The sequence below is a fragment of the Epinephelus lanceolatus genome, chromosome 11 (genome assembly GCF_041903045.1).
Source record: "Epinephelus lanceolatus isolate andai-2023 chromosome 11, ASM4190304v1, whole genome shotgun sequence".
NCBI lineage: Eukaryota > Metazoa > Chordata > Actinopteri > Perciformes > Serranidae > Epinephelus > Epinephelus lanceolatus.
Genome location: NC_135744.1, coordinates 21,988,899 through 22,000,174, shown reverse-complemented (window position 1 = coordinate 22,000,174; position 11,276 = coordinate 21,988,899).

Sequence of the window (11,276 nt, the reverse complement as noted above, 5' to 3'; positions counted from 1 at the left end):
ATCTTATTTGCATGTACACTGCGAATGATAATTCTCTCACGTTGCTGTGAGGCATGTGCATACAGATGACAGAGCTCCGTGCTGATGTATGCACACCTTCATTTTTCACCTTTTGCAACACAGCTTGCCCCTGGCCTTGCCCACACAGCACTCAAGCTATTTTCTGTTGTTTGTCATACGCTAAGTGCTAATTAGGTATGTGCTGGGATAATGCCGGGTTGTCTGGAGGCTCGATTCATGCTGAATAAATACATAATATTATTAGGTTTTATGTACACTGTATATGTGTATTCTGCTTTAGTACCTCTACGATTCTGTTAAAGAGGTGCATGAATCAATGTGATATTATTGTTATTATAATATGAGATTAGTTATTTGAATGTTCATTTGTTTTATACTAAAACTTTAAATTATGTGGTCGTATGTGGCACCTGGCAGATCATAATGACAAACCACTTCAAGATTTAATTTTCATAGCTTTTATATACTTAAATATTTTTTTGCACATCTGACAAATATTTACAACAAATTATAGATATTTTTCTTTGTCACATAAACACAGGATAATGCATATTAAAAATACTCTTTGTACTTAACTGAGCTTGTTTTTGTACTTGTGCTCGATTTTGCCATGTCCCATAAAAGCCATAGCTTGTAAAATACTGAAAATATTCTTATTATGTAGGCCATGTCAAACTCTCTCTGACAGAGCCATGGTGATTTGTACCATTTTCATAATATACTGTATGCCCTTTAAGTTATTTTCCAACCTGTTAGTTTGTAGTTTCTTGCTTTCCAAAAAAAGAATGCAAGAGTTAGGGTATAAAGAGTACAGCTGCAAAGAGCTTTAAAAATATGTCAATGAAAGAGGTTTAATGTCCAGAATATTACTTCTTTAAAGATTTATTTGTTTAATTTAATTTAATTATTTATTTTGTTTGTTTTTTAGTTTTTGTTGTTTGAAGTCTGATTTTTTAAAAAGAATTTAATTGATGATTTAATTAGTGATTTAATGTAATGTAATGTAATTTATTCATTTATTTTTGTTGGTTAGCCAGTTGTTGTTGTTCACCTCCTGAGACCCGAACTTTTGTTTGGTATGTATTTTTTTTTTATTTTTTTTTTTCTCCTAGCAATTTGAGATCAGTAGGACCCAATAAGCATAACAAAAATAAACATTTAAATGATAATAAAGTCCCAATGTCCTCAAACGAGTACTTTCTAATTGACAGCGTCTTAGCTAGTTACTGTTGCTAAAATTGGTCAAATTTGTTGCCATATCAAACTCCAAACACTATTAATCATAAACAAGTTTCAACCATAAAATGCAATCAGGTTTTGGACCTTGCCCACTTTTGTGTCGGGATCGGCTGCAGACTGACTTTGCAGAGATGGCTGCCATGTTGTTTTACTGGTATTAGTGTACTCTGCTTTTACTACCACTAGATGGCACTAAAAAGTGTCCACGCATGAGGACTGAGGTCTGAGTTAAGTAGAATGAAGTATAAGGTCAAGTAAACCCAAAATGTCATGTCCTCATATGAGGACACAGGGTCTCAGGAGGTTAAAGTCATGATATTACACACTCTAGTACTGCAGGTGGCTTTAATGTTAATTTTCAGCCTGCCAGTAAAACCAAAGAAGAAGACGGAGAGGAAGAAAAAGACTGCAATTCCATTGAGACCATTTTCATGAAGTGACTTTTTTGGCAGGAACTCAAAGGACTAAAGTAAGGTAAGCATAAACTTTATCAAAAAACCTTTGAAAACATACAGTATTTGATAGTTATAAAAGTGTGTGGAAGCGTAGCTAGCTAAATCTGGATCACTCACAGAGTTGAGGCTAATTAACCTCAAATGTTCCACTCTGTTTATATATCAGTCCACCCATAGTAATCATTGTCTGAGTGCCTGACATTGACCAATCTTTTCCTGACAAAACATGAAAAATATATCTTTTTAATGAAGCTAAAATTTTGCAGCAACATGAATGACCCTGTTTTGTCATAATGGGTAACAATTAACATAAGGCCTGGTGTGTCAACCCTAATCTATCAACAGTATAATGTACCACCCAGCCAGCACACTAAGTGATGCATATAAGCATATCTGATAGGTGCGTGCTGGGTATGGCTAACACGCTAAAGTGCTCATGGTGGATCATCCAGCTGTGACTTCTTTGTTCTGTCAGGAAGTTTGACCTTGCTGTTTATGGCTGTCAGTCCCTGTCACAGTTTTGACTGCAGAACCTCATTCAGTTCACAATGTCTGAATACTCAGAGGAGCACCGTGGGACAGAGAGGCTGAGTGCAGTACTTACTACACTTTTAGAGTGACGGAGCAGAGAATGACTTCCAGGGGCCCCACACTCAAGCTCAGACAGGTGAGTAAAACAAACTTACCCTGATGGTTGTAAGTGGAGAATGTCCCCATAGTATTGCGTGTGCTCTACTCAGTGTGTAAAAGCCCCAGCTTTCTACTTTGATTTAGCGTGTTGGTGTGTTTGTGGCGGCAGCTGCTGTGGACTTTATACTGTTATCACAATTCTGTGTTGTCTGCTTTGGTGATGTTTTGTTTGGCTGTTGATTCTATAAGAAGTGTCACGTTATTTAATTTATGTTGCTTTATAATACTTGTTGCACCTGTCATGGTGTCCATGCACTCCTTGAGTATTTCCATGTCATGCCACTGCTGCTCTACTACAATTTAGAAGGAAATATCGCACTCTTACTGCACTACATTTAACAGTTATAGATAGTAGTTACTTTTCAGACTAAGATTTTGTGAAAATTTACATTACAAAAACATGATAAGATCATAAAGAACATTGTAAAACTTAAGCCAATCTTACAAAAGGAGTGAGACGGGTCGTTTGTCACAGATGTCTATGCATTGTTAGCAGTTTGACTAAAGATGGATTTCCTCTCTTAACTCAGGTTCTTTTAAATAATTGTTCAAGAAGGTGAACTCATCCAATATTTCACAACAAAGTCCAGTGTTATAATTAGGAACCACTGGTTTGTGTGACCTAACTGTATACAGAGGTATAAATTAGCTCAATATCAACCAGATACAACAGTAAAACCCTCCTTACACATCAATGCACCAGAAATTGCAATCCAAGAATTGAGCATAGCATTAGTCCAATAAACAGCCCAATCAACTGATGGAGCAGCTGATTGATGGAAGGGAGTCAGCTGATAGATCACATGATTCCTTTCTATGCAAACAATTGGCAAATCTCATTCAGGGCACCCTATTTAAACTGCTCTGGCCTGCCTACTGTTGCTGCTTCCTCTGCAAGCTGCTTTGCAACCTGCCTCCACCCCAGCTCCTCCTTTTCATGCTGTGTCTGACTTATCAATGTCATTTCTGTTTGTCCCGGGGTCCCTGCCTTTGGCTTTCCATGTAGGCACATGGAAGGGCAGGGAGGTTTGCTCTCTCTGCCTCAGGCTTTCCTTGTTTGCACGTGGAAGGGCAGGGAGGTGTGCTCTCTCCACCTTAGGCTTTCCACATAGGCGCGTAGAAGAGGCTTTCTGTGTAGGCCCAAGGAAAGGCAGAGAGGCCCCAGAACAGAGCCAAACCGCCAAATATAACACTGCAAATGGAAATAAAGTTTTCTTTGACTAAAGTGTTCCTCACTGAAATGTAATAATATATCAGCAAAGATAAATATTCTGCAGAATGCATACTTTTTTTACTTTGATACTTTTTAATGTACTCATACATACACCTTGATTCCACTTATGGATGTGTGCTGGGATGGGTTAATTGGAAGTCTATTCATCCCTATGAGAATCTGTGTGATGTCCGATCTGCCGCGAAACTCCTGTCCTCTGTAATATTTTGGTCCGGAAATTTGCCTCAATTATGTCACGTCAGTTGTCTATGTCGATTGTCAAGTGAGTTTGTTTGATTAAAAAGAAGTTCTTTATCTAGTTTGAACACATTGTGAATCTGAGTAATGTTACCCTGCTAATTATGGTTATACATTATATACAGTCAGATTGTCATCATGACATGTTCAGCAGTTCATACCTCTTTTAATGAAATTTTTAACAAATCATGCTACGTACCTGGCAGACCACTGTCTTCATTTATTTGTTGCCATGCAATGTCTGTCCTGTTTTTGTCCTGGTAATGTTCTAAGCATATATTCCAAACTACTGAATGGCGAAAGAAGGATGAAATTAGCTCCTCCCCCATGGCTACAGGTAGTTTAGTCTATCAGGTTTCTATCCATCTGCTAGAGGCATCATCAGTATATTTACAAAAGTACGGACACCAGTTTAATAAGTAAGTAGAAACGGGAGGATAGGGCTCATTTATACTCCCTTTATGTACAAAGATAGATACATCCGTTTCAAATGTTGTAAACATCACTGCCTTTGTACTTCCGTGTATCCTTTATGATGGCATAGATACATCTGATAGATGGCACCAGAGGGCAGAGTCAGAAGTTTCACACCACAAACAAGGTGATAGTGGAGAGTAGAAGATTTTCTTTTACTATATTAGCAATTTGTTCCATTGCACCTTTTCAATGTCTTTGTCGTCTCCTGTGGTCGTATCTCACTTGAGCTACACTACACTGCCTCCACGACTGACAGTGGTACTGCTCCATTTGGTCTGAATCCATAAGCTTCCCAAAAACGTGCAGAAATACAGATGAAATGAGCACAGAGTACAGAGAGAAGGCTCTATCCGTGTCTGTATACGTATCAAACGTTGATCAAAAATGAGCCTTTATTTACTAGGATTTTGAATGCAGGACTTTTACATTGTTGTATTGGCTCTGAGTGTTTCTTTTACCACTGATCCAAAGACATGCTGAACTGTTGCTCCTCATCCATCTTTAGTGAAGATTTAAAAAATTGAGAAACTGGGACAAAAACACATTTAAGTGATTTTGAGAATATTTAGTCAGTGTCTCTGTTTTACTGATTCCATATTAAGGAAATCAGTTTGTGTTTTTACTGAGAAAAACTGCTGTTGCCCTTAAAGTTATGAAGGTCTTTCAAGTGTTAAACCACTGTTATAATTAATATTACAGTAGTCTGTCATCAGGGGTAAAATTAGCCGCTGTCATGATCATTACTAAGAGCAAAAGGAGGACAGCAGACACCTCGGATATAAAAGCCTCAGGGCCTCATTCATAAAAAATATACTGTGATTTGATTTTAAAATTTAATCTTAAAATTAGTTGTGAGCAGACCTGATTAAAAAGACCATTACAAGTTTGCTTAAATTAGCCTTAAAATTGCCTCAGGAATTTGATCATAAATCAACAACCTTCATGTCCTAATTGATCAAAAACACCAGCACTGATTTCATTTGTTGCAAAAACGCATTTTAAAGGACATGTATTCTAATTTGTTTTGTGATTTGCACATAATTGACAAATGAAATATGATTTTTTTTTTTTTTTAAATAAAAAGGCAATTAATCGAAAACAATCTAAGTATTTAGTTGCAGATGAAAGCGGTGGGTATTTTTTATAAACGAGACAGCAGCTGACAGTCAGAGTGAGTCACGCTCAAGTCTCTGTCTGTCTGGACCGACGATCCACCGTCCAAATAAAAACATAAGTGCGAACAGGTTTGACACATTCCTGGACACAAGCGGGTGTTGTTAAGAAAGCACATCTGCTCCTCCTTCATTTTTAGGATGAAAAGAAGCGGACACATAATCTTCATTTTGTCACGACAAGATGGAAAGGGATGGAGAAAAAATAGAGTTCATTTTTGCTTTGTCAGTCTTCAAATACTACATTTATTTTGTGTTAAGCAAGCATTTGAGTTTGCAGATCAGCAGCCACACAACAGCTAAACATTTCACCTTTTTTTATTTTGAATTAAATCTCTTGTTTTACTGAAATAGTCCACTTTTGAGATTTTATGCCTCCACTTCCACTCTCTCATCTTCCTGTTACTGTCCTTATCTTAAGACACATTCGGTCCTTATGTTCCTCCTATGTGTGCATACTGTACCTGCATATTAACACGCAACATCCCAGAGTGTCGTGCATAATAATGAATGAGCGGAATGTGTGTCCGTGTGCATGCCCCTCTGCGTGCACTTGCCAATTGTGTATGCCCGTCGTGACGTTTCAGGCCCGTCAGTTGTAGCCAGTTTCCATGGCAACATCTCTGCGAGAGCACAGACGTAGGAGAGAGGGGAAAGGAGTTGAGACAATTATGGCGGTGGAGGGTGCTGAAAAAGGAAGAGCCCGGGATGATGAGTGTGAAACAGTGTGAACTGTGGGATGAGACAGAACGAGAAACAGATGCACGTGTTGAGAGTGAGCAAGCAGTTCTGTGTGTGTGTGTGTGTGTATGTGTGTGTGTGTGTGTGTGTGTGTGTGTGTCCTGGGATAAGCAGGTGTCATGTATAGAAGCATTGGGGTTGTGGTCGTCATGACTACATACATGAACCTGCTATATATGTGCTGGGGTGGGGGTGTATGATTTTTTTAAAACTGAAATGCATTGTGCAGAAAAAGCAACACAGCCAGGAATGTGGACCAACTTGAATTATATTTTCTGTTTTGAGTGAGAGCCTCGGAGTGAGTCAACAGGAATCTCTAATACAATTTAGTTTCCATGGTGACAGCGAATGGACAGGGAATGATATGTCCTTTTCAAACGGGGGGGAAAACGCCAGCTTGAAGCCTCTTTGTTGCTCTGTTTTCTGTCTGAATCATTATTTAGACAAGTGATAACCTGGCAAACCCTACAAATGACTCCCTGAGGCGTCTCCCTCAGCATTTTCTGCCGTATCTCCTTTTTCCTCCAGAAACCAGAAGAAAAAAAAAATGTTGCTGAGCATAAAAAAATGTCAGAAAATGCTAAATGTAATGCAGCTGCAGTGACATTTTCATCAGTAATCTTTTTCGCTGTGGAGATGAACTCATGTCAAGTTAGCTTTGTTATGCAATCCAATAGGTATCCAGTGCTCTATAATTTAGTATGTTAGTATTCTGGAGGTGCAGACATTAATGAAAGGCTATCATCTTCTCTTTGCCGCCTCTCCAGCAGAAGCTTTTCTCACATCAGCGAGGCATTTTCAGGGAATTCAGTTATTTTGGGTGCTCTTTAAGAGCTTGCGTGAATGTCTCTAAAACCACTTCTAAATGCAGCTGTTTTTTTCCGACAGCTTTTCGCTGTGGCAGTTGGTGTCCTCAACTCTGTCTAATGCACCACTCAGTGTCCCCTCATCATCCTCACTTATATATTTCCCTCCTCTAGTACATCTCTGTTGTTGGCAGAGCATCACGTCTGCAAAGCTCCTCACAGATGGGCAAAACACTGACCCTCAACAGACAGGAAGTAAGAAGCTTGGAGATGATTTTCTTTTTTTTGGCATTACTGTTTTATTAGAATACGGCATGAGAATCGCTGTTTATTAACTGTACATCATAGTGTAACCTAATAAATATAAAGTAATCCACCAAATTTACTGTAGCGTACATTGATGATAAATGTATAAAAGACAGATACAAATAGATATACTTAAATACAATTCTCTAAAATGCTTTGTTCAGAGCAACTACATAATGACATTCAGCCGAGCTGTTTCTCCTCCTTTCCTCGTGTTCCTGTGCTTTAATAGTGATTGTCCAGACTCGACACACACTCACATTGTTGGCAGAGTTTTGAGGTCTCAGTGTCCTGTGATTACTTTCATGGGAACATCTTTTGGCACAGCGTGTTCTGTCTACTGTGTGTGTCTTCGAGAACACCGACAGACTCGCTTCAGTCAAGTAGGAAATGTCGCCGTTTGGTTGGAATACGAATCACAAAAGCGGTTTGAGTATCTCCCTCCAAACCCTTCATTACTACCCAAGTGACATGAAACAGACTGTGATTGACACAGTGTGTGTGTGTGTGTGTGTGTGTGTGTGTGTGTGTGTGTGTGTGATGAAGCTCCAATACAGAGCCTTCTTGATGGGTGGCATTTCTGTAGCAATTACAAAGGTTCAGTCACATAATGGTAACACATACTGATGTACAACTGCTGAAAACCCACTTCACAAAAGCTTATGACCTTTAGCTCTCTTATCTCCGACAATCATTGCTATTATCATTTCTGTTCTTGTTTTGTTTTTTATTTTCATTTTATTTATTATCTTACTCTGTAGCGGCCTTGGATACCTTGATAGGTGCTATATAAATTCAAGTTATTATTATTATTATTATTATTATCATTTAGGGCTGCCCCCGACTGCAAATTTTCCTAGTCGACCAATAGTCGTCATTTAGCGCCATTAGTCGACTAGTCACCTGCATGTTTGTGATATTAATTTTATTATTAAAGTATAGACTTTAGGCGGGGCAACACGATGGTTTGAGTTGAAGGTGTGAGAAAGAATAGTATCAGTAACATTGTTAACACTGTGCTACATTACAGAGAAATACAAAACCGTTCTAATGAACCTTCATTAATATAGGCCTATATTTTATCTACAAGTGCACGTCACACACTGAGCGAGCCGCCTGTTAATGACACTGTGGGCTAATGGGCATGTAGCTACTTCCATGTTTCAGATGATACGTCATGTTTGTAGTCGACCAATGAAGATGAGTTTACATATCACCTTGGGTTCGTCCTTCACCTTCTCAAAATGATCCCACACTTTGGATTTCCTGCCCGACATGTTATTAACTAGCCTGTGAGATAACCGCAGGTACCAGCCCTGGAAATTAACCTGACTCCTGTCTGACTGCTGAGCGTGGCCACTTCCTGTGTCTGTCCTTTGAAATTAAATTCACACATGGTCCAGTCATATAGGTTTTGATTTATTTTGACAAGGCGCAGCTCCTAATAGCGTTTCATGTTTGTTTTTTGTTTTTGTTTGTCCTGTGACTAAGCGACCAATCAAATCTTCTGACTAATGACCACTGACCTTCTGGTTGACTAACATTTGGTCGACTATAAAGGGGCAGCCCTATTATTATTATTATTATCATAATTATTATAATGACTGCTGTAGCACTGTGGAGGACAAATTATAACTTGACAAGCTATTATGTAAGATTTTAAATCAAAAGGAGGACAGAAGCTTCCTGAAAGGGAACGCATATGTCTGAATCAGTCACTACAGATGAAATTTGACAACGTTGTACTTATCACTTTTTTAAAACCTTTTTTCTTTTTAAATTGGGAATGAAACTCTTATTTTAAGGATAAGGCTGGTGATATTCTGTATTTTTCTTACTGTCAAGAAATCCTGTGAAAAGATCAAAACCAACAATGACTGCTGCTGTAAATATTCGTACTACTACTGCGGCAAATGGGTATTTATAATAATATAACATTAAATGAATGAGCTTGGGGTTGAGAGCCACAGACAGGACAGGGAAGTCGAATGTATTGACAGATGCACTTACACACTGTTGGTTTCAATCTTTTCATGGGATTCGTGACAATAACCAGGGGCGTCATAGTGGGGGGAGGGGAGTGGGACTAATTACCCGGGCCCCAGTGAGAGGGGGGCCCTGAAAAAGCAATTTTTAAAATTTCTCACTAATTAGTGGCGTAACTACAATAAAACTAGCTGAATAAATCGGTTAAAAGGCTGAACTACATTTAAAGAAAATAGTGGAAGCTCTCTGAGGCCCCTCTCACCACTTAAAGCTGCAAAATGGTTTAGTCTGCACCTGCACTATAATCCGTCTTTATGGGTGCAATCGTAAATCCAACCTGACACACTACAGTAAAATGAAGGTGCTGTTGTTTGAAGTAACAGAGCCTTCTATTTCTACATGAATTGAATTAATCACACATTCACTCCGTGCGCCACTCTGCTGCTCCGTCTCCACACACACAGTGCCCAGAGCACGCTCTGCTACTCAGAGAGTGTGGGGTTCTGAATATCCAAATGGTAAAGTCCAGCAGTGCTCAGAATTTACGAAAGGCCCATTTGATGCCAGAGTGTGTTCTGGCACATGGAGTGAGTATTTCTGAACGCTTCAGAAATCTTGCTTGAGCCAAGTGAGGGAGTGCTGATGCTGCTGGAGCACCAGACTGTCATGTCTTTCCTCAACAATGGGACATCAGGGCTCCAAATGAGAAGAGGAAGGGAGCGTGAGAGAGACATGGATCAAGAAGGAAGGATGGGGGGCCCAAAACTTATGCATGGGGCCCAGAATTTGGTGTTACGCGCCTGACAATACTTAAAATACAGAACTATGCCAGCCATATCCTTTTGTATTAATACTGGTGTTCAAAGTTTTATGTTTCCAATTTAAATGTAGTTAAACCTTTAATATATATTGCTACCATACACACAATTATTTGTGTAGTCGTACAATAGTATTTACTAATCTGTCCTGTAATTAAGTTTCCAGACAATTTCTTTGCCTGATTATGAATGACAAAATAAATAAATCCTGAATATTAGTGACACGCAACCGCTGTTGAACCTCCGTGTAAGCTCATGTTAAGGTGTGATTTTAGTTGTAATCTTTCCATGATTAAAAACTTTTCCAAGTGAGTCCCACAGTTCATGTACCAAACGTGTCATCACCACCATTTATTACACAGGGAGCCGGTGCATGACAAACATCACAGTTTGTTCTCAGGCCCCGGACTTTCAGTTTTTCTACTGATGTTAAAATCACACATTTGAACCATCACTTATCTACTAACAGATCAAACTAATGAACACATGATAGCGAAGGCAGCACCAGCTGAGGAAAAAAGGCTTCTCTGTTTACATATCATCGGCAACATGAACTCCTGTCCCTCCTGAAACTGTATGATTGTAGATGTGTTGAGATGACTCCGCTGCCTTTACACTTCTGAAATAACTGAAACATTGTCATAGAGTCACTGTTGTGTCATCTGCCACTTGTGTCGCACTCACTGTTATTACATACACTGAATAACACTGCATCGATATGTCTCATGAATCATATTACATTGCTAGTTTGCTGTTTTTAAAATTTCTTTTTGTACATGAGATTTCTATATTCTACCTCGGATCAGAGAACAGTTGCTGTGCTAAAATGACCATAGTATAGATGCAGATGAGTAAACTGATAATAGGACTAAGGCGCTCATTGCACACTAAAAATACAACAGAACTAAGTTTTTTTTTGTCTATTTTTTAAGGGCAAAAAAAACACTGTGCCAAAATGTGTGTTACAGAGAGTGAAAACAAAGACAAGGCCTGGCAGTGCCTCGGCACGTAGATTAAGATACAGCTTTGTCATTTTTGTTTTCACTTGTCTTAAAGGAGCAGTGTGTAGGATTTAGTTGCATCTAGCAGTGATG